We start from the raw sequence: 6,423 nt of genomic DNA on the forward strand, positions 1-6,423 counted from the left end.
GGGTTTGTAAAAAACCTAATGGTATTAAATTAATTATTACGGTTAAAAACCTAATGAAAAAAACTAAGGGAAAACCTAAGGGGAAGGCCTAAGCCTACAGTTTCTCACATTACTGATAGTCACATGATTTCGATTAAAAAGGCTAAAATTAATTTTTAATTACTAATCTAGAATTAAAACCTAATTTTAATTATTTAACCTAAAAATTAGTTTACTAATTAATTAACCTAAACCTAATTAATTGAATTAATTCTAATTTTATTAATCCTAATTAATTAATCGTTATTAAAAAATAAAAGTTTGGATTTATAAAAGAATCACTTTTGAAAAGAGTTTTTAAAAAGAAAGGAAGGAATAAAAAAAACAATTGAAATACATAAAAAATAAAAAAAATTATAAAAACCTAGTGTTTGGATCTGGTCCTTGAGGGTGCATCATGGGAAAGTGGCCAACAAAGTGTTTGGCCAAATGATCCGCTGTCGCGCGCGGGTCAAAAACGAGTTAATTGCAAAACTGTAGTAACGACGATAACGGTAACTCGAGTATCGTCTCTCAAGGATTCATATTCTTATTAACCAAAAACAAAGTCGAAATTGGGGGGGGGGGGCGGGGGGTTGGTTTGGGTTCGAATTAGAAAAAGTGCTTAAAATAAGTGATTTTGAAAATAAGCTGTTTTGAAATAAGTGATTATAAAGCAAACAGATCCACTGACTCGGTTCTTACTTATCATCGATTGCTAATATCACAATTCCCTAAGCGGATTTTCTATCCTATTTGATTACAATATCAATCAACAAGCGTGATTGACACTATGAGAAACATGTTCCTATTGCCGGATTAAGCATACGGTTATGAATAGCGCAAATTAACAATTAAGCAAAGTTAACAGCGATTAAAATTGGGAACACATATCAATCAAATTAAATTAACAATGTTATATGATAATCGAATTAAGCAAACAAGAATCTTATAACATAATTGAAAGGAATCGAATCAAATTACAAATATTGTAACAATCTTAAAGTTTGAAACCTGAGTACAGTGAATCCGTAAGAAGGTGTTTAGTTCTCCATGAGTTTGTCAAAAGCTTGGAAAATTTCGTGAATAGTATATCGAATGAACAGTATGCGGCTGCCCCCTAAGGGGAAATAGTACAACCCGTTTTACAAACCAACTGGGTCAAACATACGACCCAGGCCCAAAACTAATGACCCGAAACTTAAATAAACTAGTGCTGCAACTTCAACGAATTTTCTGGCCCTGCTACATTCCGATTCTGACTTCGACTCCAACATAAGAATTATAGCTCTTTCTCTTAGCTTTCCGGCGATTATTAGAACGCCTCAATCGGACTCCTGGAACTCCACTTATGATCGGTTCCGTGCAGACTGCTAAAGCTGAAAATTAAATACGAAAATCAAATAACAATAAAAATAAATTAAAATATAAAAACATTATAAAATACAAAAATAAGACAAGCAAACCATGGAAATGAATAAGTACAAATGTAGAGGAATGTGCATCAAAATGCACTGATCACCAAAACAGGATTAATGGTTAATTAAAAAATGGAGTGAAAAACAAGTGTCAGGAATGAGAGATAAGATTTACACCCGCTCCTCTTTGGCCAAAGGAAGTACCTGCAAAAATATGATAATAATAAGAATAAGAATAACAATAAAAATAATAATAGTAATAATAACCTGATTTGGCCAAATACCAAAAGGTTTTTGGCCAAATACAAATAACCTTGATTTGGCCAAATACCAAAAGATTTTTGGCCAAACACGAATAACCTTGATTTGGCCAAAAGCCAAAAGACTTTTGGCCAAAAAACACTCGGGATACCCCTTGAGGTCAAGGGATAAAGCTCCTTCCACTTGGTCAATCCATATGAAACATGTTCATAAACTGATTATAAATCATTTAAATAAGAATACGAAGCTACAAATTTTTTGAGATTTTTCTGAAAATATGAAAATAGAAATTAAATCGAATAAAATAGAAAAACGAGGAATTTGCGATTTTGAGCGTCGAAATCCTTTAGAATTCTAAAGGAGTATTGTTCCTCGATTTTTTCTGAACTTCTGGAAAAATTCGGCAGATAGGCTGGAAAATTTATCACTCTGCTGCAACCAGAATTAGAGTGACGGAAGATTATTCGTGACGGTCAGAAACGATAGTAAAGGGTTTTTTGTGGATGGGTGTAAAATTATGAGAGTTGTTGATTGTTAGTGTATGGGAATGAAGAATTTGGTAGAGGTGAATGGTTGGTGAATAAGGGTTGTTAGTTATTTATAAGTGTCGCACGCTCGCGAAAATGTGAACAGAGTCGCCACCAATATATTTATCCCATCAAGGGAAAGGAACATCAGAAAACCTTGAATAAAGAAAGGATAAGAAAAGGTCTTTCGACCAGAGATAGGGTACGGGAGTCGGTTACGCAAGGGGAAGGTACTAGCACCCCTCACGCCCATCGTACTCGATGGTATCCACCTATGTTTGTTGCTATCTAAAGGGTGTATAAATCTATAGCTTAATGCTAAGGGAATGCATGCAAATGAAAGAAGAAGAAACACGGGGAAAATAAGGGTTTATAAATAGTTGTGCTCGCTTAGGCCCCGCGACCTAATGCCTACGTATCCTTTTCAGGAATCAGAGCGCCGTAGTTCGGCTCACATGTTTTAGTTTGTTTTTGTGTTTTTTAGTTGAACAGTTACATTCGCACTCCGCTGCTCGACCTCTGGAGTCTTAAGCTGGGAATGGAGCGGAAATAACGTGTCCGATTAAGGGAAAGAATGCCTCGGAGGCGAGAGAAAGAATAGAGAGATTTGTCGAGCGTTTCGGGTGTACCCCTTAAACAAGGGAGACTCGAATTACTCTTGTTGGTGTTTTTTAAGATTGGGAACTTCCACTCAAGTGATCCCCTTAAACAAGAGGGACGAGAGTTTCCATTCCCTTTTTCATTAGTCAAGCATTTATTAGTCATTTTTAGGTGTTTTCTTGGTATCTTTTAAGGGAAATTAAGTCAAGTATTGGTTAAGTGTTTTAAAGTTGAAAAGGAAAAGAAATGAGAAACTAGCCTAATATGAATCAACTAGCCTAATGTTAAAATGAGAATTTCTAGATCCTAATGTCATCATGGTTTCTACCTAAGGTTAGGAATTAAGGAGACATGGAAATAAAATCACAATTAGAAGTCAACAAGTAGGATACATGAAAATAGTACAAGAGCATGAAATAGAACAAGTCAAAACATGGTGCAAAAGTGAATTAAAAATACTACTATTTTTATATTGATTTTTATGAAAGAGAATTGGATTACAAGTCAAGTAAAAAGACTAAAAACAAATAGCCTAAAACTACTATTTTTAATGGATTATTTCTCATGTAAAAAAATTGTACTAAAAGTCTAAAAAAAAAAGCAAAAATGGTCATTTTATTGCCTAAAAGAAAGTGGGAAAAATCTAAGTAAAAAGACCTAAAATTTACTAATTTTGTGAGTCAGAGGGGGGTGCATATTGAAATTATAGTGCAGTAAGTAATGGGAGCAGGACCCATGGGAGTTAGGCCCAGCAGAATATTTTTGTTCGGATTTCTTGTATGTCAAAAACGGTGGCGTGATGGGCCTACTGATGGGGTGTGAGCAGTGATTCGTGTGGCCCAATTGATGATCCAGCAGAAATTAACTAAATTAGATTTTATTATTTGGTTTTAATAAAATGATTTAATCTCCATTAACAACTCAGATTAACACTAATCGTGCATATTAAACCCCTAGAACTCAATCAATTCAATATTAATCTCAATTAATAAAAAACAAAAGAAAGGGGTAATTAGGGTTTGTTGTTGAGTGACCATTGAACTTCATCCTCACACTTTGTCCCCTTCCTTCACTCACGAACGAAAGCAGCGGTGGTACGGCGGAGGAACTCGTCTTCTCCGGCCGAAACCTGATCTCGCCGTCATACCTCTCCCCTATTTTCCATCTCAGTCCCCTATCTACCTTGTTTTGATCTCTCGGTTCGTCCTCAAATTATTTCAAAATCCTAGATTTCGTAAAGCATCAAGCTCAAGCCATAACAATTCGACTTCATTCAATTGAAAGAGAGTAGAGATACTTACCTGTGATGAAGAATCAGTGTAAGGTGAAGAGAAAATCCAGAACGTAGAATCCAATTGCGCTTGGCGAAATAAACGCGATTAATTCTTGATCCAGGTAACTTCAATCTCTCTTCTTCTTCTTCTTCTTCTTCTTCTTCTTCGGTTTTGGTTTAATTCTGAGATTTTTGTTGCGCTAGGTCGTTAGGCATTGTTATAACGAAGATGGTGATGTTGCTTCTTGATGAAATTAGATGATGAATGGAGTTGTTGATTGAATGTGAAGAAGGTGAAAGAGAGCGTGAAGATTGAGAGGGAGAGAATGAAGATGAATGGTGATGGAGAGTTGATGTGTAGAAATAGTTGAAGGTTGTGATGAAGTTATGAATGGTGAATGTGGCGAGAGAAAGAAGAACAAAAATGGGGAAGCAAAAGTGGTGGAGAGTGGTTCAGAGATGAAGATTGTGATGAATGAATGGAGGAGTGAAGACTAGTTAATGGTAATAATGGTGATCTCTGAAGAAAATGGTGATGAAGTGAAGATGATGGTTACAGAGGTGGTGAAGAAGGTGAATGAAGAATGGTGGAGAGTGGGGATTGGCAGAGTTGAAGAAGGTGATTATGGAGTAATGAAGATGAAGCTGGGAGAATAAGATGAAGACGTGAAGGTGAGTGTTCAAGTGGGGATCCAAGAAGAATTCATAGATGAGGAACTATGTTTATATAGAGGTTTGAAGGAGCTTTCAGGTTAGTTCCTTCTCTCACTGATTTTTTCTGTTATCTACTCTCTGATTCTGTTATGAGGTTGTTAGGGTTGGTTATAGTCAGTTAGGATGAATGGTTTGTTAGTTACAGGGTGATTAGTTAGGTTCTGTTATAGAGTTTGTTATTTCTGTTATGACAGTTAGGTTGGTTAGGTTAGAAAAAGGAGGTTACAATTCTGTTAAAGGTTGATTGGTTATAGGTTTGTTAGGTGTTGAAAGGGTTAGTTAGGAGTGTTTGAAAGTTTGTTACATAAAGTTAGTTATGGTAAGTTTGATGCTGTTATGGGGAATGTTTGAATAACTGTTAATAAAAGGGTTATGTTTGGACTGAATTTGAATTGGACATGTTTCAATGCAGGATTTTTGTAGTTGCAGTACAAGTCTCAGCTTGGTTCAGAAATATTGCCGTGGGATTCTCGGTTTGATCTTTGGAGCTGCTGTAGGATGGGTTTGCTTCGCAGGTAGCAGCAGGCTCTGTGAATGGCGGCATGTCGTCTTTTTTTATTGAAGCTTTGATTGCAAAGGCCGGATGTTGGAAAATTATGCAGAGTTTGGAGGTGGTTTAATTTCTGTTTTGTAATTGAGTGGCACTGTAATGTGGTTATGTGCAGGGCAGTGGTAACTTGTTCTTTTCCTCATTTTGTGTTGATTTCATGGTGTGGAATGTAGGTAATTGGATTTGTTCGTCTTTGTAACATGGATGCCTTGAAGGCACTTTAGACTTAGGATAGAAACATGAATCCTCTCTGCCTGTGAATGATGGAGTGTAAAATGGAAATGATAATTGAAACATTTGAACCTTGTAATGTAAATATTTCTTTTTCAAAAGAGATTTGAATCTCCTTTTTCTCTCCAAGTGCCTAATTATAGATCTTTAACACTTCCCACCAATTCTTGCAATCTTGGATAAGCATAGATGAGATAAAGAACCAACGTAAATATTTAAGAAGGACTTTTGGGTAAAAAGTCAACTTTCTAAGGTTGACTTTGACCAAAAGTCACAACTTTGACGAAATGCCTTGAAATGAATCTAAAACTCCACATAAATTCAAATTAAATCCTTGCGTGGCACCCAAAATCTTGACTTGTACAACACATATTCAGTTGAACCAGGCTTGTGTAATGAAATGAATTAGATGAAATCTTAATGCCAGTCAACCTCAATTGAAATACCTTTGTCAAATTCAAACTTAACGGATAAAACCTTATTCTACAAGGTTCTTGATTCCATACCAGCTTTATTGATCAATGATGCATGAATGTTAAATGATCTAATGGGAATATGCAAATGAAATGCGAAGCTTGAGCCAGTTAGAGATAAAATTAGATGGGCAAATTTTGGGGTGCAACAATAAGAAAACATTAAGTTAAAAGGAAAATGGGCTTGGACCTCACTAAGAGCTTAATTTATTTTATTTTTCTTATTTTTAATTATTTAAATGATAAATCAAAACAATTAAAATAAAATGATTTAAGGGGTGATTGGATTAAAACTATGGCCCAATAATGAATTTGCTCAATTTGGACTTTATGCATTGACTCAAAATTTCCCAATTTT

General features: G+C 35.4%; 1 long non-coding RNA gene across 1 annotated transcript; it reads left to right on the plus strand.

Moving 5' to 3' along the window:
• Positions 1-641: 641 nt before the first annotated feature.
• Positions 642-6,076, plus strand: LOC131601812 (uncharacterized). Its single transcript, XR_009283867.1, has 3 exons — positions 642-4,219; positions 4,302-4,848; positions 5,224-6,076. It is a non-coding gene; the product is annotated as an uncharacterized LOC131601812 (long non-coding RNA).
• The last annotated feature ends 347 nt before the right edge of the window (positions 6,077-6,423 follow it).

Source organism: Vicia villosa, linkage group LG5 (assembly GCF_029867415.1).
Source record: "Vicia villosa cultivar HV-30 ecotype Madison, WI linkage group LG5, Vvil1.0, whole genome shotgun sequence".
Lineage (NCBI taxonomy): Eukaryota > Viridiplantae > Streptophyta > Magnoliopsida > Fabales > Fabaceae > Vicia > Vicia villosa.